A 26,522-nucleotide genomic window follows, 5' to 3' on the forward strand; every position below is an offset into this window, starting at 1 on the left:
ACCTTCGTCTTGTACTCAGAGAGTTTCTTCTAGCAAACGCATGGCAAAAGACTTAAGGACAAGATTGAAAAAGTAATTCCCATTCTATGGGTGAATCATCTTTAGGCTAAAGATATGAGGTTCACTCCTATTTGTCATTCTAAAGATCAATTCTTATAAATGAAGCCATCACTGAATGGTATATACTTGCATATTATAAGTAAGTAATTGCATTTGGGTAAATGTGTATTTTTCTACTTATTTTTATAGCTAAAAAGACTTTTCTATATTCTTAAGAACTAATGCATTTCACAAAAGAGTCAATTGTAAAAATTGTGTCTGGTAACTAACTTTCTCTAGTCATAAATTGTTAGAATGTAAATAGACTAGTCTATTTACAATTAGTAAATTTCTAATAATTAGTCAGTGTACTTGCTTTATTTTTGAACTATCAATTTTATTTGAGACAGAGAGAGGGGTGGGTAGATACATAAATATAGCTATGGATGCATGTGTATACGTGTTTTTAATCAGTCCTTCACTAAATAGATTTTTTTAAAGTGGAAGGGAAAACAAACATAGCAAAGACTCTAAAATAACTTATGCTGATGGTCATGAGACACTGAATAATATGGAATGAAGCCAAATTCACTTTGGTTTGTCATGACAAATGGTTTTTCAACTAACAATTTTAATATTCCTAAATAACTGGAAGGAATTCGTTCAGAAAAGGCAAATGATTTTACCTTCTTTAACAGGAATAGCCCATCGAGTATGCCCCAAAGAAAAGCCCTTGTATTGTTCACTGGCAAACTACGCAATACCAGCATGCACATCTATGTACCTATACTGGTATAACATATATGTGATTAGATATTATATTCCTTCTTCTGCTAAGCAATTGGTGATTTTCTATTCTCTGTTGAATAAATCAGGAAACTTAGTGAGTCTCCTGCAGATTTATAGAATCTGAGAAACAAGAAAGCATATCCCTTTTAATAATACAAAGTTCTTACTTTGCAATAAGTAGGCCATAAAAGAAATAAATGATTTCTAAATGAATGGAGTCTTACATAAGAATAAAGTGCTCATAAGTTTTTATTTCCTCTAAACTTCCCTAATAAGGTATAGGCTCAAATGAAAGTCATGGTATTCTTTAATGATATAAATTGTCTACAAAAATGATCCCCCCTGCTGTTCTTTGGAATGGCACTCTTTCGGATGAATTCAGGGAAAGAATAAAGATTATCTGGTCGATGAATTAAATCCACAGGACTGATTTCTTAAGCATGGAGTTTATATGAAAACATAGCCAGGCGGTTGTCTTCTGTAGCCATTTGATACTGCAAACATGTAGCTAAGAGAAAAGGAATCAGCTGGAACATTTTTTTCTCACATGGAAAAAACAGATCCATTACTTGCTATTTAAGATATGTCTGGTGGGCTGTTTTCTTATTTGTCCTCAGTGGCATCAACAAACCAATTTCCTCAGTATGTCACGACTGTCAAAATAAAGAGCGATTCTGAAAGCACGTATTCTGGAGGCATGCCGTTGGGTCACGTGAGGAGACTGAGAAGCCATACTGAGTTTGCCTCTCCACCTTTTCCCCACTTCTCCCGTTCCAAATCATGAGTGCATTTCTTTCTTGTAATGTCTGTGATGGGAAAAGATTGGGTCTTATAAAAAGGAAAAAATATGTGCTTATGATGATTCAGATTTCAGAAAGCAGCCCAAGAGAAAGCAAATTCTCCTGGGACTAACTGGTCTTTCCAGTCTGAAATGTGATTTGAGCAGCTTTGTATCTCTCCCTAAAGCGGTAAACAAATAACTAGGCAAATCCTTCCAGATTCTCAAAGTCACTTTGCCACATGCCAATCCAATGATTATAATTCTAGGTATGTGTTCATCCATCAGTATATAACTATTGCATTATGCTAAATGCAGAAACAAAGTACATTAACAAGCAATCGCTTTTCTCATACCTTCATATTTTAAATCCTCCGAATTAGACCTGATGATTATTGATTATTACTGCTCCAAATGCATTTTAAAGGATTTGCTTATGCTTTTTGCTCAACTTTTCCCATCACCTATCATAATTATGACAATAATTATGTTATAAATTATTATAACATACATACACTTACATATGCATATATATATGTGTATATATATCAATATACTTAGTTTACAGATATGTAATAAAACTGTTCCTTGTTGTTTCTAATCTTTATAATTCACACAATAAGCGTTTCCTAGGTGTCCACTTCAAGGCCCTACCAGGGCAGAGAAACAAGAGTTGCTATGAGCTGCTGGGGGAGATAAGACATAGCCAGAAATAAAGATAACAGAAAGAAGTCTGAACAAATGCTCTGAGAGATGTGTGAACAGAAAGCGAGTTAGAAGGGAAATGGAGCTGCTTCTTTTTAAAAATTTTTTCTTTCTTAAATGTGGCCAAAACGAAATGAGATATCAAGTTGTCAGGTTGGCCATACCAACAATAAAACAAAAATCCAAAAGGAAGATAAAATACAATTTGCTTTTAATTAAAATGAAAATAATTAATGATCCAAACTTAACCCTGTGCATTGAAAATATTTCATATATATAAATATTTTTTATTGATTTTTTTACAGAGAGGAAGAGAGAGGGATAGAGAGCTAGAAACATTGATGAGAGAGAAACATCGATCAGCTGCCTCCTGCAAACCCCCCACTGGGGATGTGCCCGCAACCAATGTACATGCCCTTGACTGGAATCAAACCTGGGACCTTTCAGTCTGCAGGCTGATGCTCTATCCACTGAGCCAAACTGGTTTCAGCTGAAAATATTTCTTATTCAAAGATTTATAGTTTGCCAAAGATCTCATTCTACTTATAACTTCTGCTTAGCAGATGAATAGGAGCTGGTGAGGAAACGAGTAGCAAAAAGTTCAAAAAGTCTTACAAGAAATTCCAGGATTAAATGTGTGCAAGTGTACACATAACACATTGAGGAGTAAATACAAAATGAAGCCAGGCTAAGTGTCTTCATTAAATTCAACACCAAACTATATGAACACATTACATTGCTGGTTACAAATAGAGACTTTTAACTATCATTTGTGTGGATATTTCACGTTTTTTTCTTTATAAGATTCTAATTCTCAGTAGGCATTATTTTAACATATTATATTTGCTACAACCCACATAGATTTCAAGAATAGCAAAACACAGTTTGTGTATGAAAGAGAGAAATAGTAGTGTGTGTGTGTGTGTGTGTGTGTGTGTGTGTGTGAGTAGGCACATGCTGTGTGCATGTTTTGTATTTGGGTAGAAGAGCAAGGGCACAATTGAGGCCACTGTGCCTGAGATGTGCTAGAGCCACATGTGTCAAACACAAGGCCCGCGGGCCAAATCCGTCCCGCCAGGCCTTGCAATGTGGCCCGCACCGCGCTGTCATCACTGCACTCCGCTGCGTTTCCATCACAATGACAGTTTATGACTGTTCAGTAAACCATTCGGTCCGCAATTTAGGCTGGATTTTAGATTTTGGCCCCTTCTCTGATTGAGTTCGACACCCCTATGCTAGACACTGCAATCCGATGGATCACCAAAGGTGTGGACAGCTAAATTCCTGATTAATGTAAGCACATGGGAAAGCCAGTGCTTTCCTTTATGTTAACTATTCATCAAAAGCCTATTCAAAAAGATTCGCAACTGATACTTTGCTCTTTTATGAGCAACAAAAGTCCTCATTTCAATCAGGGTTTATTTTATTTTAAAATCTGAATGCATGTTCTAGAGAAAAAAATGGAAAGGATAAATGAAATTTTATGCCTCCTGCTGTGAGTGCCCTCCAAGATTCTACTATTACACTAAACTCAGATTAGCTGGGTTGGGATCTCTCATAAAACCAAGTAAAGAGAAAATAGAACAAAAAGGAATGGCATCTTAAACCTCGGCTAATTAATGAAATTTGCAATTGACAAACAATTTTTCAACATTATCATCCTTAGGAAATGTGGCTATCAAATCATGGGCTTCAAAGTGTTTTGCTGCCAAATCAGAAAGCTGATTATTCTTTAAATTGTGACTTAGCCTCACCAAGAAGTCATTCTCTTCATATGCGTGGCTATTAAACAAATGAATTTGAGCTGGGTCTTATTATTTAATCAAAATAAGTGAAACACTCAATAATCAAAACGAGTGTCGTACTACAAAAACAAATACAGCTCAGGAAAACCCATTTGTAAATGTCCCAAGTCAGAACTGTAGCCAGGTCTAAGCCCAGCTTTCTACCACACTCTGCAAGGCTATTCTGACCCAGCTGTCCAAAGGCCCTGGATACCTCTATTTTATTTCCCAGTTCATTCACAATCAATATTATAAACACACCACCAACCTTAATTCCAGCCAGCAGTCACAAGATATCTGGGATCAGATCAATAAAGTCTGAAAGATAAACAGAAAGGCATCCCATAAATTTAATCAATCAAATGACTTAGTTTTTTATTTTACTCAGGAAGAAGATAAAATTACTTGGTTTCTTGCACCATAAAATTTACTGACTGACAACACATTTATTTAAAATAAGGGCATGTTATGTAGTTACAAAACTTTAAGCTTAAAATTATTTTCTAGATTTCACTTCAAAACATATATTAAATGTGGTGCCCTGGGGTACTATGGTACTTGGGCCCTATTTTTATTTTCAGCAGTTTTTATTTACAGTAGAACAATTCTCATGCTTATACCCTGAAATGCCAACCAAATTTTTAAAATAAATTCTGTACTCAATGTACTAACATTTGTCTCAAAAGATGATTAAAAAATAATAAAGCTGATGCATTTGGATTCTTAATTGGATTTAACATTCACAGACAGTCTGTAGATTTTTAGACCAGGATCAATAATCTTATACCTAAAGGCAAAAAAAAAAAAAAAAAACAGTCACCAACGACAATTTCAATGGCAACCTATCCGTGGTCCCACTGCTTCTTTATACAAAGCCTTGCCACTACATTATCCTGAGAAGCACGTTGCCAAATGAAAGTAAGGAAGGAGGTAAACTCAGGACAAAAGCAAGCCCCAAAGGCCTGGGCCAAAGGTCAGCCTGTCTTTTGGACAGTTTGTAAGAAATATAACTTTAAAATAACATAGCGTGAGATTCTGGACATCTATGGTTAAATCTCCAATTAAAAAACAAAAAAAAAATCTTAGCTTAAAAAAAGTTAGCTTCTGGACATGTGTTTATGGGGTAACTGGTTGGAAGTTAGAATATGTCCCACTTGACATGTTAGAAATGGGTCATTATTGGACATCTAGGTTAAGCCCAAGAGCTAAATTAAACTATAGTGATAACTACTTCATGAAAAGAATAGCCTAAAGTAATATTCATATATTCCAATGAGATGATAGGTTATTCTCGTGACTGTAGGAATCATTTCACTGTGTATAGGTATATCAAATCATCATGTTGTACACCTTCCATAAAGATATTTCATTTAAAACATAGAGTACTAGTAAACAAAACATGATTAGAAATAAAATTCTTGATTTTTAATCTTAAGGCAGGGGCTGAAGAAAAGTGAACTTTGTCAGAAGAGAATAAATGATATGTGAATAAAATTGTGGAGATTTTTTTAAAAGGATTTGGGGACACTTGGAGGGACTTCCAAGAGTAATGGCTTTAGTATGTCTGCTTCCACTTCAAGCATCTGACTTTATTTTACTTTTTATATAAATATTTTTTGCTATAAAGCCAGCAGTTCCCAAACGGACTGCCACAGTACCCGAAGACACCAGAGTAAATTCAGAGAATGGCGAAATGTTTTCAATATATGAAAAAACACAGCAACATCAGGCACCATACAAATGACTAGCTTGAGGCAGTTCACAGTTTCAATGTTATATTACTGATCATTCCTTTCAACGATACCATTAAGTTTGCAAAATTGTTTTTTTTTTAAATCTATTTTATTGATTTTTTACAGAGAGGAAGGGAGAGAGATAGAGAGTTAGAAACATCGATGAGAGAGAAACATCGACCAGCTGCCTCTTGCACACCCCCTACTGGGGATGTGCCCACAACCAAGGTACATGCCCTTGCCCGGAATCGAACCTGGGACCTTTCAGTCTGCAGACCGACGCTCTACCACAGAGTCATACCAGCTTCGGCTGTTTTTGTTTTTTGTTTTTTGGGTTTTTTTAGATGGGGTTTAGGATATAAAAGCAAACACTGCATAAATAGTGATGGAAAATAAATTTTTTTTAAAGACTTGAAAAAAACAGTACACATGAACTGTAGGGGATGAAACACAAAACAAAAGTAGTGGGCACGCTGCATGTGGAGGTTGAAAAAATAATTTCCCTTCTCTCCTAAATTCTCCTGGCAGGACTAATGCTCAAATTACCACGGGACAGATGATCACGAGAAAATGACCAAATGGACTATTTGTGTACATACAGGGAACAGGGAGCCCGAGGACTCACTGGGCAGGTGAGGCTTGTATGTCATTTTGGACTCAGGAGAGGAAGGTAAGAGTCTGGGACTTCAAAAGGGAAAGTGGGCTGTTCACAGGCAGAGGAGAAAGAGCAAACATGTGAAAAACCAATTCTTGCTGGACCACCAGGACCATGGGTCACGGAGGGAAGACTAACGGACTTCGGTTGGTTCCTTCTTGCGTCCCACATTTAGTTTCTATTGTCCTAAGGTGATAGCGTGCTTCCTTTAGGCAAGTCAAAGGGAGGGCCAAAGGTTCTCTAGTCTTTTGTTTCTTAAAAATAACCAGCCTAGCCGAAACCGGTTTGGCTCAGTGGATAGAGCGTCGGCCTGCGAACTGAAAGGTCCCAGGTTCGATTCCGGTCAAGGGCATGTACCTAGGTTGCGGGCACATTCGCAGTAGGGGATGTGCAAGAGGCAACTGATCGATGGCTCTCTCTCATCGATGTTTCTAACTCTCTATCTCCTCTCTCTTCCACTCTGTGAAAAATCAATAAAATATATTTTAAAAATAAAATAAAATAACCAGCCTAAAAGAATCAATATCTCATAAAGCACATTTTAGGATGGCAAACTGCTCTCCCTCAGTATGCCTGCACCACGTGGATCATCAATCATCGTTCCCTGAGAAAAGCTGGCTCCCCTGTCACTGGAGCCACTGGCAGACCACAGACAGCGGCTTCTGTGTTTGTGTGCGGTTTCAAACCTCCATTCACCATCTGACCACGGCCATTTCTCACTCACAGCCCTATGGCATACTAGATCAGTGTCCTGATATCTTTCATCTTCTTTTAAGGAGATTGGATTGTATCTTTTTTAGTCACTTTCAATGTGTACTTTCATAGCAAAACCAAAATGATTGCTTGGGGAGTTTTTAAAAACTCAGGCTTCATGTTTCATATTGTGATTGGGGAGACATTCCAACTTGTTCCCACCACGGCCCCCAACCTTGTCCCATCTCCAAAACTTCTAGTGTGGCTTTTTTTTTTTTTCAAAATAGCAACATTCAAATGTCAACTTCATTGCAAAGATGAATGTTATTTTGGATACATGAACCTTGCCCTTGAATCCACAGGCCTGGCGAAAGAAGAGCACACGGAAGAGCACCCACAGGCGTTTGTTAAGGGAATGAAGGTGCTTACTATTGTACCTTCCTGGGCTTTGTCAAGTTTCAATGAACAGTTGAACATCAATCTTTTGGGCAGAAATAAGACAAGTCCATCCTTGCCCCACCTCACTTGCATCAAAAATATTTCATGGAAACAAAGTTCTGAGGAAGGAGAGGTGTTCCATTTTGAGCTGATGGACTCACATTCTCTTGGGGGTTGTGTTTGCTTGCTTTTCTCATTTGAAGGGGGCACTTCTATGTGCAGCATCAAAAGCAGCTGCTTTGTAAATTAACTCCCCCTACACACACACACACACACACACACACACACACACACACACACACACACTCTCAACCCAGTTATTAAGCAAATAGGTCCAAAAGAGTGGAGATTTATGTAGCCCTCAGGCTCAGCCCTCCGCGTGAACATCTGCCATTTCAAACACACAGGTTAAGGCTTCTGTGTGGTGTCTTGCTGAACAATGCCCTAAGCATAACTCTCATTAAATTCTTATCTGCTGCCTAGGAGCAGAGTCAGCATCTGCTCCTAGGCAGCTTAACTTAGCAGCCTTTTCAAAGCACCACTTCTCCATCCTCTAAGTCTGTTTCTACACACTCACACACACACACACACACACACACACACACACACACACAGACTCCCACACACACAAAGGAAATGTCAGAAAACAATCTAGAGAGTTAACTGCTAAAGCTTTTATCTTTCTCTTTTTCCAGTAAGACATGATCTCATACCTACACATTACAAATCATATTGTGATGGTCAGATCAAATTATAAATCCTACAGCAAGCTTAAGTATGGCTGGTTGCAGCTTACCCTGTAACCAGGCTTACTTAATGAAGAGCTAATATGCTAATTAGACCGAACAGCCAGAAGACCTTCCAGACGAAGCAGGGGCTGCGAGAGCTGGTCGCGCCCCTTGCATGAATTTCACGCATCGGCCTCTAGTAAGGAATCAACATGGAAGGTATCAGACATATTTTAGATGTTTCTCAAGGTCAACTGTCCATTGAAAAGCCATCTCTCACGGGTTCTGTGCTTCTCCCTTCTTCAAGTGACACTGGAGTCTGAATTTACAGAAACTGTTAGCACATAAGTAATAGAAAAGTGACTGCTTGCGTTTCATTTAACAGATACAAATTCAGGGAATATTGCCATTTGCAAGGCAAATTAAACATAAATTCTAGTCTTTTAAATACATGTGTGCTCTCATTTCTATATAGTCTCTATATTTTTAAAATACATAGATGTTTTCTTTCTGACACACTTGTTTACTGTGTCAGAGATCCAAAGTTTTTTGTCATCTAAGAGCGTACTTAGACTCTAGTGGGATGGAGGTAGTTATGAAAAGACAAAAGGCCATGATACAGAGCAGAACACACCTGCTGTGGCAAAGAGCTCCCAGAGATGAGAGAATGGGGAGAAAATGAAATCCTGTTGTAGAGATACGGATTCACAGAAGGTGCGTGTGAGTTGGGCCCTGAAAGAGGCAAAAGACTTCGATCACTGGGGATGGAATGGGAAGGAGACCAACACAGACAATGCACTCAGCAGAAACAAAGCAGCGAAAGAACCAAAGCCCAGGGGATGTTTGGAACAAGCCCTGCAGTACCACCTGCTAGAGAAACACACAAGAGCAATAACTGGCTGAAAGGCAAGGCTGGGTCTTCATAGAGAGTAATGACCTTGAATGAAAAGCTGAGGAGGCTGTATAGTTGAATATGTTTAATCTTGTGTGCTAACGTGAAGCACTGAAGGTTTTATGTTAACAACTGCATAATTAGGACATCTAATGTGGCAGGGCAGTATAGATTGGATCGGAGATGAGAAGAATTAAAGGAGACTAGCCCTCCTTCAGAAGTCCATGTGAATGGCAATGGCCAGTCAACTCAATAGAGACTGTCAATGCAAAGAAGAAAGAATGTTCCAACGACTACACTAGGCCAGTGTCTCAGTCCATCCCGGCGGCCATAGCTGAGTGCCACAGACTGGGTGCCTTACGCAATAGCGATATATTTGTCACAGCTCTGGAGGCTGGAAGTCTGAGATCAGGGCACCAGCTTGGCCTGGTTCTACTAAGAGGCCTCTCCTCCTGGGGTCCCAGCGTGTAGACATCCGCCTTCTCCTTGTGTCCTCACATAGTCACTGCCAAATCAGGGCCCCACTTTTGTGAACTTATTTGACATAATAAGAATACCTCTTAAAAGCCTTATCTCTAGGCACAATCACACTTGAGGTTAGGGCTTCAACACAACTCAGTCCGCAGCAGTGTGTATAACCTACGGGGCTCAGGGGTCAGTTGGTTATGAAAGGAACAGGATGAAGAAAAGGAACCAAGAGAATTCAGAGGATTTGAGCCAGCCTCCCAGGAAATGGGGTCATTCTGGGGAAGGCTGAAGGAAGATCAGGTGGCCGAGCAAAAGTAGAGAATGATAAAGGAAGTTTTTATTCATGCTATATTTCAGTTTCCTACAGAATAAGCAAGGGAAGGTATTCATCAGACACTTCACCTATTCATGGGGCATATGTGATATGCAAAAGAGTGAAATCTTACTTAAAATTAAAACAAAACAGCAAGGAATGAGAATTGTGCTGAGATATTTAGGCTAAACTATATCAAGACAGAACCAGACGTGTATGTGTATGTTCCAGATCACAGCCTTAGGTTGTCTAGCCAGCCCACATTATGGAGTATTTAATCACATTTTGCCATGAGATAGCGATCACGTTCATGGAGTCCTGGCTGATTGTAAATCCACATTGTTCTTAATGAATGCCACATCCTGCCTCCCGGGCGGTGGGCTACTCTGGGCCAGTGACCCAGCAAATCCATGTTTGTGTCATAATGCGGCGTACCGCACAAAGTCAGGGATGCGTAAATGTCGAGTGAGTCACCCCCGGAAAGAGAGGCTGAGTCATGGGCACCTCTAGACTTTGTATTATTCACGTAACACAACAGCGCAGGAGGCTAGGCAAGAGGTTCGCCTCTTAATAGGATGTTCAGTACTTTACATGCTCACTGTAGGTTCTGGAACAATGACTGGAAGTAAAGGTGAAGGCTAAAGAGGACCAGTTGCATGCTGGGAAATTATATCTAATTCACCCATCTACTGTAACAACACTGGAGAAAAATGAGCAGGTGATGCAGGAACTAGAAATAATAAGAACGCATTTAAAGTGAATAATTTTCAATGTCAAACAGTTCCTATGTGTACATGTCAGCAATGATATTTTTCAGTTCTGCATGGTGGACAAATGGTGGTGATGCAGGTCCGACCATCTCTGGTTTGGACCTGGGCATCCTTCAGCGATGGCACAGCTGCTGTCTGCTAGTATGGTTTGACACTGAAATTGGGACTCAAAAGAACTGTTGGCCCAGAAAAAAACTCACTACAGACTGATTCATTTGCTTCTCAGCGTAATCATTATGGTTCGTCTCATTTTCGGTTCTTATAAGGGTATTTCTTGTATCACATGATCTCATGCATCAAAAACAGACCTGAAGACAGGGAAGCATCAATCACTGTCAAACCTCAGAGGGAAGAAAGGGGAGGGTGGGCGGAAGGGGGAGAGATCATGTATGCATGCATATAAGCCTAGCCAGTGGCCATGGACAACAGGGAGATGAGGGCATACGAGGGGAGGGGTTTGGGATGGGGATGGGGGGATGAGGACAATTATGTGATACCTTAATTATTAAAGAAATTTTTAAAAAAATAATAAAGTGAATAATTTTCAAATGACTCAGTCATGGAATTGTTTCATGAAAACTATAGTCCAATAAGCCCTCACCGAAGGTCCTCAATAGGTTCTTGGAAGCTGTGACTTTGGGTGAGAAATGTGTACCCCTGACTAGAGATATAAATAAGAGTTAAGATCCGAGGCCTTATTTCTAGTCACAAAAACATCACCAAACTTCTGAATAAAAACCCAAAGCACTTCTAATATTAATCATTGGAACAAATGTGAGCTATATATTCATTTGAGAAAGAAGAAACACAAGTAAGAGAATGACTTTCCAGCCCACTTATTCCATTCAGAGTCACCGGTGGGTGGAGCCTGTCTTGGCAGCTCAGGGTGCAAGGCAGGAGCCAGCCCTGGACAGCACCCCCTGCCCCCACAGGGCCACTCCCACCCTCACGCACCCAGGCGGGAACAATTCAGACACAATTCACACGCCTGCACATCCGTGGGATGTGGGAGGGAACCCGAGTGCCTGGTTTGAACAACACAAGTTGGAACTGTGTGAGTCCACTTACATGCGGACTTTTTTTCAATAAATACATATAATACTACACATGTAGCTTCCTTATGATTTTCTTAATAACACTTTTCTAGGTTACTTTATTGGACGAATACAGTATATAAAGACATTAACAAAATATATGTTTACTGACTATGATATGGGTAACGCTCCCTCCCAGTTAACACCGGCTATTGGTTAAGTTTTTGGGGAGTCAGAAGTTACAGACAGAATTTTGACTGCACAAAAGGTCAGCAACCCTAATCTCTGTGCTGTCAAGTGTCAACTGTATTTTCTTCTAATATTTTGTTTTTACGTTAGGGCACTGATGGGTTTTCTTCACTGCATAATTCCTTAAGGAGTTCTGGTATATTCAAATTCAGGTAATGCCATATGGGTAAGCATGCTTTAGAAAAAACTGAGAGAGAATAAAAAATTTTTCAAGTGAAAAGAGCCCATTCTCCTGTGGTTCCTTCTTTAAGATTTTTATAATGGTACAAAAATTTTGAAAGACAGCAGTATTTATTTTTTAGGAAACTTTTTTCGCTGAAACTACCTAATGTCAATGACAAAAAGGCCATTCATAGCCTCATCCTAAGTCCTTTTGTGTGTTCTTCCTTCTTTGTAATTTTTATTTTATCAGCGTTGGGCGTACACGTAGTTTAAGAAGTTAATTTACGCAAGACTTATGATGAAACTGGGCAGTAGGTAGTATGAGTTATTTGAGGCCTACACTGTGTCTGAATACTGCATTTTGTAAAGTGAATGCATTATTTGTTTAAAGTCTTTTGCAGAGCACCATCTCAGTAGTAGTTGGATTTACAAGTGGGATGCATGTGCGGCACCCATGGAACAGGCGATATGCGGGTTGGGCCCCGCATCGAGATGTCTCTTAAGATGAATGCCGCACACTCACAAAGATCAATGCCACAGCCTAGATTCTTCCCAAATTCGGAAAGTACACGTTCTCCTAGCCTTACCAAACGTTTTTTTTTTTGTTTTTTATCATCTGCGTGAAACCTGCATTTAAAAGGGGAAACAGCTACAGGCAATCCTTAAACAATAAAGCAAATCTGTTCCCCAAAGCTCTAATTTCCTGAAAACTCCATTAACAAGCCAAGCTGGTGCATTCCGTGCATTGCTGCACCCACTTCTCTGAATCTGGTGCCTTTCGCTGCTGCCTATGTTGTTACAGCTATTTCCAGCATAATTTAATTAAAAATGACAAATTCCAAAAAGAGGTATAAAATGGCTGTCTTTAAAAGTACTTATTTTCATTCATTTTAATATTAGTATGGTATTTCATGTTACATACAAGGAGCAAAAAAAAAAAAAAAGTCAGAATTTGTACATAACCATGAGAAATTCTATGTCTGGAACAAATGTAACTGCAGCAAAAGTTAAGGTTTCCTGTAAGTCTAAAAGCATTAATGTAGGAAACAGATCTGCAGCGACCACATGTGAAATAATAAGTGCTTTCTCAGAGGCCACCCTCCCTCAACCATACTCGCCACGGGTTAAAGCTTCAATTTCCCCCGAAGCAGCAACGGACCAAAAAGCATTACAGCAAAATGAAAAGAGCTTAAATGAACGGTACATCTTTTCCCTATAATTCACACATAGGTAGTCGTATACTTACACATTTCCAGCCATTTATTTAAATCTGTAAGGGAAATATTCAAATGGTGGTTAAAGTTCTAATCCTGTCGATTTAATGCCTCATATACTTGAATGACTGCTGGACAGCTAGCTGGAATGTTTATGGCCTGACTGTGGTCTCAGACACTGCTTCGTCAGGATTTTACTCTAAGGCTGTTTTCCCAACAAATGGAGTTAGCTGTTTACCCTTTTTACTGATGACATTTGAATACCTGCGTGTCTAGGGACAGAGATAGAATGGTGATCGGTTCGTTGACAAGGTCCCTGCCCTTGGGGGACTTGCATGCCTCTAATAAAACACAGGTGCACGGGAGAGCCAGGACTGCTGGGAGGAAAGAACGCAGGGAAAGGGGTGAGTGAATGATGGTCGGGAGCTCTTTCTATCCCCCATGTCAGCAGCAAGAAAGAAGGAGACGCTGAAATTGCATTTATCAAAGCAAGAAAACCAGACCCTCACTTGATGGGAACATTTCAACCAGCAGATCCCTGATCTTCAGCTGCTCCTCAAGTGAAAAGGTGTAAAGGTAACACATCCACGGGAAGTCTGAAAGGGCACAGAGAGCACACTTTGGGGAGCGGGGTAGGGTTTTAGCAGTAATACTTCTGCCAACACCAGAACTAAAATCTTACATGCCTAGGACTTACGTTCTTCCACATACGGACTCGCTTAATCTTGTAAACTAAGACGCCTCCGTTGACCTAGATTGAGTTGACTCTCAGACATGACACCTGCTTCCCAGTGAAAGGTAATCTTTAGTAAAGGGCTATCCTCCATTGTTAGCTCGCCAGAGTGTCAAATGTCACATAAGGAAGAAAATAATCAAAAGGCAAAGGAAAACAAATGATCTCATTTTTTCTTATCATCATGCCAATGAAATGTTTCCAAATCATAACATATGCTTCATTTCCCAACTTTTGACTGAAGGATAATTAAAAGAAGTTACAGAAGGTGGATTCTAGAATCCATCCAGAATGAATTAAACCTCCTTGCATGGGCCAGGTACAAAATGATACCCAATCACATCATGTCTTCAGCTGAGGGGCTGGAGGAGACTGAGCTCTGACAGCAGCCAGGCAAGGCAGGCCCTGGCCCCTGTGACTCACACGAAGGAGCCGGAAGGAGCCCGCACAGCAGGTCACCTTGCCACGTCTCAGCACCAGGCGACTGGCGACCTGGTGCCCCAGCACAGTAACTATATACACTTGTTAGCAGGCAGAGACAGTCAGAGGCCTCTCCCTGTGGGTAATGAGGAAGCCAATTACCAACTCCTGTTGTGTGTGTGTCCCGGGCTATTGTGCTTCCCTCTGCCTTCAGGAACTGAGCTGGAAGATTTCAGTTCTTCCACGAGAATGGTTTTTCACTGATGGCTGACAGGGGCCCTTTCAGTAACCCAGGAGCATTTCTTTCCTGGCCATCCCACACTCACAGGGCCACCGTGCTCTAAGGCAGCCTGGAAACACAAAAGAAGTCTTTCCAGTCTTGCAGTCATTTGCTCCCAAGCAAATTCCCTGGGAAAGATAAGGTTCTGTGGAAATGACCTTGACTTCCTGGTGGCAAATGGAACCCATTAACCACACATCAGCAAACACCCACCGCTGTAGAGGGCAGCCTGTGCTCACTGTTACCCTCGGGGGCAGGTAGTATATTTATTTGTTTTTAATATATTTTACAGAGAGGAAGGGAGAGAGATAGAGAGCTAGAAACATCAGTGAGAGAGAAACATCGACCAGCCGCCTCTTGCACACCCCCTACCGGGGATGTGCCCACAACCAATGTACATGCCCTTGACCGGAATCGAACCTGGGACCTTTCAGTCCGCAGACCTACGCTCTACCACTGAGCCAAACCGGTTTTGGCGGGCAGGTAGTTTATTTTTTCACAGTCAACACCCACAAGTGTTACACTCATTTTTTTTTCCAAATGCAAACGAATTTGTCTTGACATCATACTTAGGAAGGTAAGAGGGAGTAGGGCCCTTACTCTGATATTTGAAAAAAAGAATCGAGCTCCAGGAGATTAAAGGAATGTCTTAAGGTCATCTACCTGTCAGAAACGCCATGCGGTCCAGCACCGAGTTTCCAGATGGGATGATGACCTGGGTGAGGTTAAGGGAACGGGCAGAAAATGTTGCCTCATCCATCAACCTTCCAGAAGGGCTCCAGCCTTGACAAAAATCTCTCCCAACTGTCACACAGCTTTCCAGGCTCCGTGCATTCTCTTCATCCTCCCGCGATAAAAAGATGGTTAGAACTAAATGGTGCATGCTCTCTGGTGCATGCCAATTCCTGGAAATACTTCAAAAAATGGCTACAAACTCTGGCTTTGCCATAAGAGACATTGATCAGTGAACTATGACATTTTTGGCCTCAAATTTCAAAATGAGGTTTTTCTTGTATATAAGAAAAAAAAGTAGTGGAGTCTACTAATTATCATACTGTATTTATAACGGTGTATATAAACAGGCACCATTGTAGGTACACTGTACCAACTGTGGATGGTGCTATCACTGGGCTGACAGGAAAGCTCAGTTTCTCCTACTCAATCCAGTTTCCTTCTCTCTTGCACAGACATTGAACCCAACAAGTATCTTGTAAATTAAACTCCATCTCAGAGTCAGCCTCATAAAAACCCAATTTGTGACAAAGGCCAAAGGGTTCTTCCTCAAAACGTGAATGCTGCATGGGATACTGTCTCTTTCCTTCTGGGATAACTCTGTGCCACCATCACACAAGCCTGAAGCTACTGTCAACGTATCTCTCACGGTGGAGAGAAAGCCTCAGGAGGAAGCCAGGACTTCAAGATGAAGCAGAACACAGGGGATGAAGAGAGAATGATGGTGGTTGGAAGGAAAGAGAGAGAACACAAATATGTGAGAACAAGACTGATATAATGATCGCATTGGAAAACCTGGACCCTGCCATGTGTACAAGTAGCATTCCTGGTTATTTTTATTTTGGTTTACTCATTTGAGTTAATGTTGCTCCCTGCCCCTCCTCCCCTGCCATTTATAGGTGAAAGATTATGAGTAAATACTGACAGCAAATCTTGTTAACTTCAAATAATTTGTTTTGACTGACATATAAAGCAAGTCCATGTTTGGTCAATGCCTGCCCATGGACTATAACATAGTGTGTAATAAAGAAAAGAAAAAAAAGCTTGAGATCACCTCAATTGCAAGTCACTTGTCAAAGCCAATAATGTGTGATTCCAACAACAAATAAAGCAATTACTAGCTTGTAGGAATATGTGAAAATTTTACCAGGTATCCAATTCATAGACTCAGCCAGCAATTCAATATTATTCACAATTAAATGTATAAGAACAAAAAGTATACCACAGAATTACTGTCCCTGTAAAAACTAGAATCTAGTAATTTACCTCCAAATGGAATAAAAGGTTGCAGTTAATAGAGTCAACTAGCTATAGAAGTAGCGGAGTCTAGTAATTATTATACTGTATTCTAAAGTTCTGTTTTTCCCTTTTTCTAAGGAAGATTCTCATCTTTGGCAGAACATTATCACACTTTCCCTTTGATCTGGTGATCATATACTGGGTTTAAGTTTTATTATTTACTTTTAGTCCATGTTCATGTTCACTTAAACCCTATCAGCTATTTCAAGGTGTATATTATTAAGTAAGGAATGGTGAGAAAAATTGTGAAAAATATCAAGTGCATCTTCATCTGTCAGACCTTAATTAAATTTATATGACATAGTCAGGTAAAGCAAAGGAAGCAGCAGCAGTATTAAAGCAGGTTCATCATTTTAATCTTACAAACATTTTTGGGGCTTACAAAAATTAATTTCAGCAATTAATTTTTCTTCTGATGTACAATTTGAAAAAGAAGTTGGAATGTTCAATGACTGCACCTGCTGGAGCTGAGAGAAGTTGTAATATTCCAAGTCTTTCTTAAAGATTTCATTAACAACCAAAAAAAAATATTTTTGGCTGCTGTTTTTAAGGGGGTGATAAAACACTGAGAACTAAAATATTGTTTTATTTAGTGCAAAGTTATGCTCTTTTCCACCTCATGGACTAAAAGAAATCAAATACCCTGTGTTTAATTACCACAATCTCTGAATTTTTCTATAATTTGTTGGCTCCGAGCTTGTATTACTCATCCATGTATTATGCGTTTGGCTCAGAGACCTCTGAGATCAGCATTGTTACTTACTCTTACCAAAAGGAACTAACAAAGCAAATCTAAGGGCCATATATTTGAGCTTCAGAATTTAAGTTCTTTTTAAAGAATTTATGGGGTGACACTGGTTAACAAAGACAAGTACCATATGATTTTACTCATATGTGGAATCTAATGAGCAAAATGAACTAACAGCAAAATAGAGTCAGATTCATAGATAGAGAGCAGGCTGACAGCTGGGGAGGGGGGTGGGGAAGGGTTGGAGTTAAGCTCTTTACTGTTCAGTCCCAGACAATTGATCAAAAAAGTATCTCTATTAATACAGTTTCCATATCTTAAGCAAATAATTACAAATCTTAAACATATATTTACATGAACAAAGTAGTGTTAATGTCACTGTAGTTGCTATAATGAAGATTTATATAAATTATCTGTAGGACTGGTAATATTATTTCAGCAGATGCCCATGCCAACATCAATGAAAACCGACAGGATTTCTTCTTTTGTTAATTTTAACTATATAAAGATCTTGTAAAAAACGAGAGATATATATGTCTTGCAAAACTGCCTCAAGATAATAATCGCTTGCTTTTGTAACTTGAAAATGAATCAGCAACTGGTAGGGTATCAGAAGTTAATATGTCTTGTTTTCACTATTTGGAACACTTCATTACAATTGTCTCTCAATAAATGAAACTGCTTAAGTGAAAGCAAGTCCATAAAACTGTGTGACTGGGTAAACGCTAGATACTTCTTTTCAAAGTTGTCTCCAACCCCAAAGAGTCTACAAAGCTATGTCATTTCATTCCACCTACAATAGTGTGCGGTCAAAATATGAGCAACTCCTTTAAGACAAATATCCCAGGACATGATGAAAATAATTTACATTTAGATACGTCTAGAAAAGGAATATGAAACTTACCAACAAAATAAAAATGTGGAACCCTCTCGTGTGTCGAAAACAGCTGCCACTGCAAGTTGGCATTTTAATAATGTATGATAAACAGAAGCAGGAACTAAATTATTTACACTTGCCTGCTGACACACAATGGGGGAGCGAATCATGCGACAACAGAGACCAGTAGCTGTGATGTGCTGGGTGTCCACAACGCAGCCAGCTCGTACTGTTCCTGTTTCATGTTCTCTGTGAGGTTCTATGACTTGCATTTCACATATCCAGAAACATGTGGGAGACTTGGCAATACTTAAACATTTGCCATTAGCTCTTAGATAAATAAGCTAATACTCACTGAGCTGACGGGCTCTCTTCTAGATACCTTCAATATATGACCTCATGTGATCCTTCTCATAAACTAATGACATGGATAATGTTCTGGTCGCCTCCCCCCCGTTCAAAGATAAGCCTGTTTGGCAGTAAAGATCATGTGAAAAGGGCATGGTCAGGATTTGAATGGGTGCTGCTTGGTTTTAGAAGCCAGGCTTCTAACCACTGCTGTGTCCTTCCCTTACAGGTAACTGGAGCAATGGAGACGTGTTGGCTGTGGTTTTGTTTTTGTTTCTCCCCCACCTAATCGATCCAAACCATGCTCTACTGCACTTCAGCCTGGGTGGCACTTCCCTGGGGCCATAGAATGAAGGTCACCCAGCAATATTTTTCATGTCAGACTGTCAGAGTGGGAGGACAGAGAAGATAGGAGAGGAGGAAGCGAAGGAAACCTAGATAGAGACAGAGACAGACTTAAAGAGCCATTAAAAATCCACTTTGCGTTGGTAAAGAATAACCTAATAATGCTCTCTTTTCCTCCACCAGGTACAATTATAAAGGGATTTAAACACAGAGTAGACCTCACATGCATGCAGCTACAGCAATGGAAAAGAAAAACTCGTTTTATTGTCTTTATTTTTAACTGATTTTTTAAAGACAGAGCCATACTCTGTGTGCAGTTCGGTTTCTTCCTATTCGGTTGCTCTGGATGTCCCCTTTTGTACATAACTTTTTATTCTGAAATCGTCTAAGTCTCATAAGAAGTTGTAAAAGTGGTCCAGGTCACTCACTGCCTCTCAGCCAGCAGCCCCCAGTTCCATCATTCTTTTTTTTTTTTTTTTCCCCCATAAGAGAGAGTGAATGGATCACTTTCTTTGTTTCCAAATCTACCATCTGCAAAGCAGGAGAAAATAAATAAATAAGACTCGTGCAGAACGCATGCCACTGGCCTGCAAGGTGTCTTCGCTGCGTGACTCTTGAGGAAGCTCCGAGCAGACGGAGCCAGACCCGGCCCTGACTGTTAGCCCTGCTGGCGGCCTGCCCTCACACAGTGCGGCCTCGTCATGGGTGCCAGCAAGACTTGGCCTCATTTACAAAGAAAAAACGCTCAGCCCATCTTTGTGGCAAAGTTTCTGAACACTTAACTGAATTCAATTAAGACAGGAAAAAAGGATTTGCCTTAATATATGCAGGAGGGAAAAAATCTTTGCTTTAAATTTTCCTCCAAAGAGCCCACTTTTCTCCAATGAGAAAAGACATTTAGTTTAGGATAAGGAAGATGAATTATAATAAAGGAAACTTAAAAGGCTTTGTAATAAGACAGATTACATTCAAGAGCAATATTTAGGTGATGGGTTAAGGGAACAGCTGGCACAATTAAGGCTGGAGTGTGCAGCCGGGAATTGGAGGGGGGGGGGGGGGGGAAACCCACAAAGAGCATTTAATCATATGGACGTTGTGTATTTTTCAAGAAATAAAACCCCCAATGTTGCTTTTCCCAGGCTAAGGTTAGTGAAAAAGCTCCGAGGCTGTTTTTATTACACTGGGCTCCCTGCCCAGCTTCCATCACCATTAGGGAAATGGGGCTCGGACCAGGGCAGTATGTTTTACTGTCGAGACAGCTTGTGGAGAGCAGCAATGTATTTCCTGAATTACCTCCTGGGTTATAAGTAGAGCGGTACAAGAAAACAGCCTAACTGCAGGGTAGGCTAGTTTACCTCCTTCTGTAAATGGACCACTTTCCTCAGCATCTGTTTACTGAGAAGGTGAATTTCAAAGCAAGGGAGACCATCTTAAGTCAGAGGTCAATGGATCTTATTTCTAAGTGACTGTTATCACTTTTAAATGGGCAGGACTCTTATTTCCAAAATTAGGGTCTACCGTTGTGTCCTTGAGGAAGACCTCAGTGGAAAATTCCAATAGTGTTTAAAGTATTTTCTAAATATACGTTTCTTCTGCAGTGCCTTGTTCTATCTTGGAAGATAGGAAACTTGCTTTTCAAGATGGTAAATCCTCACTGTATTAAAATATATTCAACCTAAAAGGGGAGGCGGGATCATTTCACTATGGAACGTGTCTTTCACTCTGAGGGAGAGAACAGAAAGCTCTGTCTAATAAAAACTCAGCATGTACTGACTTCACACTAACGCTCTCACAATTTTCCTGGAGACTCTTCATGGAAGACTCTAGAATAGTAGTCCATTGTTACCCACTCTATTCATGTTTCTTGTACTTTGGTCATTTATATTTATATTCCTAAGAAGTGGAGATAATTATATAGTGTTAAAGTCAAAGACAATGTTAAAACACAGAAGAATGAACAGACACGAAGACTGATACTTATTTAAAATTGATACATGAATAAAAGCTAAAAAATGTAGTTAAAATTTTTTTTATTGGATATGCATAAAACCAGAAAGATGGTTGTGCCCCTTTGAACATAGCAATATTGATTTGACCTCTAAGCTATACCTCACTATTTAACATAATTCCTGGTTATAAGTTTTGTAAGAGTTTTCCTATCATATATATCCTTAGTCAAAATAGGAGTAGAGCTACTAAACATGTATGACTACTAAACTATTATGTTTGCCTTAAAATTATAAAATATTGTGTTCTCAGGACAAAAAAGTATGAATAAAAGGAAATAGTTAGCTTTTCAGTTGAGTTGTACAGTGGCTAAAATAAAAAAACAATAAAACTCCAGCCACAATTTATATTTTTACAGTAAGTAAATAAAAGACAAAATTCTAAAAGTACATATTTTTGAAACTTGATTAGAAGGTGGGTTTATATTCACTGACTTGTGGTTTGTCTGACCTGGGTACATGTATAAAAACGTGGTAGGATGCAACCTTCTTTACCCAAACTTCACGACATAACACAAATTGCTTCATTCTAATAGATTATGTTTAAGGATATATAACTATAAGTCAATTTTTCAGTATGCTGGACCAAGATAATGAATAGACCTACTAGTAAAACTCACTGCTCTTCATACACACAGAAATTTGTTTGATAGGAAAAATATGCTTTCAACTCAATGAAGCATAACAGTGAAAAGCCTTCACTTGCAAAAAGTCTCTATTGCATATTATATTTGAAACTAGAGGCCCGGTGCATAGATTCATGCACATTGAAAGGAAATTAATTAGAAGAAACATTTTAATATCACTATTTGTCCTTTCTTTATAATAGAAGTGTCAACCAAATTCACCATCAACAATGACAGATCGAAACACACATGTGTAATTGGCACCAGCGAGAGCTTTATATGTATCACACATGCGCGTGAGTCAACTTAGCCTTTTATATATACAGAGCAAACTTGCTTAACAAACCTGCTTCCTGATGTAACTAAACTTTTCCCAGCCCAGTGAAGCACCCCAATGTCTCTTTCAGGTAATTGTAAGCAACACAACAGTAAATATCAACACGAAGCAGATTATTATTGTATCATGCAGGGAGAACAAAGAGTAAAATATTTAACTACAGCAGTGTTTGACTATACTCAGAGCAGTGAGAAAACCAGAAGTCATTTTCAAGGTCCACAACTTCTTTTCAGTTGGGTCAGGTTTCTAAGCTTTCTGAATCTCTATTTTCTGGCTAATGAGAAGATTCTACTGAGTCTCCTAGCTACCTACTCCAGGACTCCTGTGAGGATCAAATGAGATGAGACACAGGAAAACGCTCCACAGACATTTGGTTAAAGTGTGAAATGTTTGCACCTGGCTATAAAGCAAGTCATGTTTCTGGGCTGAAGAAACCCCAAGGAGGCTAGTTACTAGGGAGAGGAAGCCGGGCATTACTATGTGATGTCTTTACCTGGCGCCCACAGTCACTGTTTTCAAGCTGGGCTGTGGGCTGTATTTGTGCCATGGGGTCTTGGCAGTGTTGGCTGTGATTTGGTGGGGTGTTGCTCTGGGGTGGTGGCAGGGCCTGTTTCCTACTTGGGGGAAGCTGAGTGCTGCTTTGTCAGCACCAGGTCTGTGGTGCCATTTCTTTGTAAATGGCCAGTGCACATCATGGCATTCCTGCTGGTGGCCAGTGAGGGTCATAGTGACCAGTCTGACGGTCAGACTGACACTTAGCATTTTAGCCTTTTATATGTGTGTGTGTGTGTGTGTGTGTGTGTGTGTGTGTGTGTGTGTGTGTGTATAATCCCTATTAGGAGAGAGAGGATATGGCCAAATTTATTCAGAAACGCTACTGTATGAATTGAGAAAATAATCTATGCTCTCCTCGTGCCTATTTATAAGTTCAAAGTATATGTGCATAGGTAAGCTTAAAATAACAATTGCCGGGCATTTTACCCACAGTGTAGTAAAATACCACTTAACTTTATTTGTCTGAAAATCACTCATTTCAAGCTTCAAGCAACACTCCTTTGTCCTAATATTTTGTGATTTAATTGAGTTGCTATTTGTTATTTATATGCAATTTAACTTTAGTACTAAAATATACATTTGTGTTATATCATTCATAATACATATAATATCCACATTTTGTAATATTTTTGTAAAAACATATATAAAAAATATATGCCTTCCCCCTGCCTCTTTTTCATAACAATACTAATCTCCAAATTGGGGAACACCAAATATAATGGAAAAACATTTTCCTAAAGAAAATCTTTTCCAAAAGATTATGCATTGTTCCTGAGCTAATGGAATAATCAATCATTAATTATTTTACAACTTATCTGATTGCCTTTCTACCATTCCATATCATATAGATCACATGAAGAACTCATGATTTCCCTTTCTGGCTAAGAAAAACTATCCAGTTGATAGAACATCTGTGGCAAAGTTTCTGTCTTTAGGCACTTATCATATTTGGCTCCACTGAATTGCAATGACTTCCTAAAACTTATTAGATTAAGGTTAAGTACATCTCCAAAGATCAAACCACAAATCAGCTGTAACCAAAATTGCTTTCGTTACATTCACCTCCTGGCAAAATGCCTGTATCTGTAACTTTACTTGGGTTAACCACTAAAGATTGCATCTAAGACAATAAGTATTCCTTTCAAAATCTGACCCCAGATTGTTTCAGTGTGTGAAATGTGCATAAAGCACTGGGAAGTACACACTCAACTGGTGAAACCAAAAAGAAATAGAGCAAGGACCGCATGGAGTGAATAAATACAGCAAGCTGGAAACAGTAATAATTCTCCTAATGAAATCTTAAGAGGAAATATGTAATACTATTTTAAAAAATATATGCAAGGGTTTAAGATTTACAAATTTCTAGATTTACAATTGCAAAAACAGTCAGGGATGAAAAGTACAGAATAGGGAATATAGTCAATAATATTGTAATAACTATGAATATTGCCAAAGGGGTACTAGGTTTATGAGGTTTATCACTTTGTCAGGTATATAGAATGTCTAATCACTATACTGTACATCTGAAACTAATATTATATGTCAACTGTAATGGGAAAAATTTTAAAAATGTTGATAAAATAAAATAGAGGTATGTCTCATACACACTTCATATGGTTCTGTTAAAAATAATTGTAAACCTTTTTACTTTATAGGCCAAACCCACCTTTAAAGAGGAGACAACTACACATTTCTATTATATCTCTCTATATATCTCCAGCTAAAAAAGTTTTAAATAAATCCAAACATTTCAGAGAGAATCATATTATAAAGTTGTACTTTATGAAAACAATTAATGCAAAACCCTCAAATATACATGTTACTATGGCTTTCTTTACCCCATGGCCCTGCTGTAGTCTCTTTGCCTTCAAGTCCCTAACTCTGTGACAAATGGCTTTTCATTAACTATTTATCTACATTAAAATACTCAGAAGAATGAAGAAAATATTTCTACTTTTAAATAAATCTTCTAAATGTCGCTGAGTAGAAAGCTCTAGACAAGTTTTTAATCATTTATTTTCTCAGCAAAGAATAATTACTGAGCAACAACAGTTGGCCAGGCAGTGTGTAAAATGTGGTCACAGAATAAAACATGGTCCCAGTGATGTTATTAGCTTGTGGAGAAAAATCAGACCAAACACTGTGACACTTTGAGAAGGGTCTGACTTGAGCCAGGTCAGAGAGCAGCATCCTGCTCCTGAAACTAAGGTTGCAATCCTAGCCATCAAGATCATCGTCTACTGTTGGGAGAATCAGAAGAATGTAAAGACAAAAAATATACAGTAGACCCATCCCCAACCATGGGAATATATTCCCAGGCCCCCAGTGGAGGCATGAAACCACAGATAGTACTGAACCCTACATGTATGTTTTCTGTTCATGTCTTCCATGACAAATTCAATGCTCTTTCCATCTTAGTTAAGCAATTACTATACACTATGGAGAACTATCACCTTTTCACTCAAAGAAAGCACTTTAAGGCTTCTCTCTGGCATATTCCAATTGCCAGCAACACTACTCTTGGACTTTAGGGCCATTATTAAGTAAAATAAGGTTACTTGAAGGCAGAGATACTGGGACAGTAGAACTGATGAGCCAAGATGGATATTAAGTGATCGAGGGACAGGTAGAATATACAGCTTAACAACAGAATGATTCAAGTCCAGGACAGGATGAATAGAGACTGTGCAAGATTTCAACCTGCTACTCAGAAGGGCTGGCTATTTAAAACCTATGAGTTGTTTATTTCTAGAATTTTCCATCTAATATTTTCAGACCACGGTTTACTTTGGGTAACTGAAACAGTAGAAATAAAAACTGCAGATAAGAGGGGACTACTTTATACATGGAAATCACCTGGAACTCCTTTGTTTTGCTTGACAATCGGCAATCTGCTATTTTTTTCTATAAAACAAGATTAGACTAGATTTCTAAACTTCCTTCCAACTCAATGTTCAGATTCTACTGAAGAGTGCAACAGTTTTATACAAATTCACAGGTGTGTATCCTCAGATGTAAAACAATGACAAAGCAATTTCAGTGATGGCAATAACTTTCCTTTGAGTCTTCCCAACCATTCATTCCTATGTTACATAATCCTCTGCTTTTTTCCTTTCCGCCTTCAAGGTTTCAGTAGGCAAAGAGTCATTAGTAATTAGTGTTTAACTTCTCTTTCTTTTATAACAAAGAGACATTTCCACATTGATGCCTCGCTCAGTAATTTGATGAATTGTTTTCAATCCTTGGGAAACAAAAGGCAAGGACAGCAAGCTATCCCTTTTCCGAAGCTTGAGGCAGGTCCCTTTACAACCATGGTAACTCAGGGCGGGCTCTGCCCACCAGAACTCCAGCCAAAATGAACAGAAAGCCAAGAACCCTGGTACTGAACAGCTCCTTGATGCTTTTTTAGCTTGGTGTTACATGCCTGCAGCAATCCTAAGGGTCCCCTTTTTTTCTTAATAAACCTAGTTGTCAACTTAAATCCCTAGCTAATGGCCCAGACACACTTGCTGTGAGGCCAAGGGGCATCAATAATACTTCAAAAGGGCTCCAAATGAAAATTAAAATCAACAGTGACATAATATACACTTGTGTTATTTTCATAATATACTTAACATAATTACCTAATGGAAAAATGTTAAGATGAAATGGGGGTCAGGATGGGGGACAACAAGGCAGTTGACTTTGAAACCCCTTTAAACAGTAATTTTGACCCATTCCTTTTCTCAACATAGCAGTAAAATGCAATCTCATTGGCACAAGCCTCTCTTAA

At 39.2% G+C, this 26,522-nt stretch overlaps 1 protein-coding gene across 11 annotated transcripts in view; it reads right to left on the reverse strand.

Moving 5' to 3' along the window:
* MAP2 (microtubule associated protein 2) overlaps positions 1-26,522 on the reverse strand; it is a 222,836-nt gene that overhangs the window by 155,935 nt on the left and 40,379 nt on the right. For all 11 annotated transcript variants that reach the window (XM_045575759.1, XM_045575762.1, XM_045575761.1 and 8 more), the window contains exon 2: positions 4,364-4,413. The gene's annotated coding sequence lies outside the window, so the exon portion shown is untranslated. The remainder of the gene's footprint in view (positions 1-4,363; positions 4,414-26,522) is intronic.

Source organism: Pipistrellus kuhlii, unplaced genomic scaffold, assembly GCF_014108245.1.
Source record: "Pipistrellus kuhlii isolate mPipKuh1 unplaced genomic scaffold, mPipKuh1.p scaffold_m20_p_7, whole genome shotgun sequence".
In the NCBI taxonomy this organism is placed as follows: Eukaryota; Metazoa; Chordata; class Mammalia; order Chiroptera; family Vespertilionidae; genus Pipistrellus; species Pipistrellus kuhlii.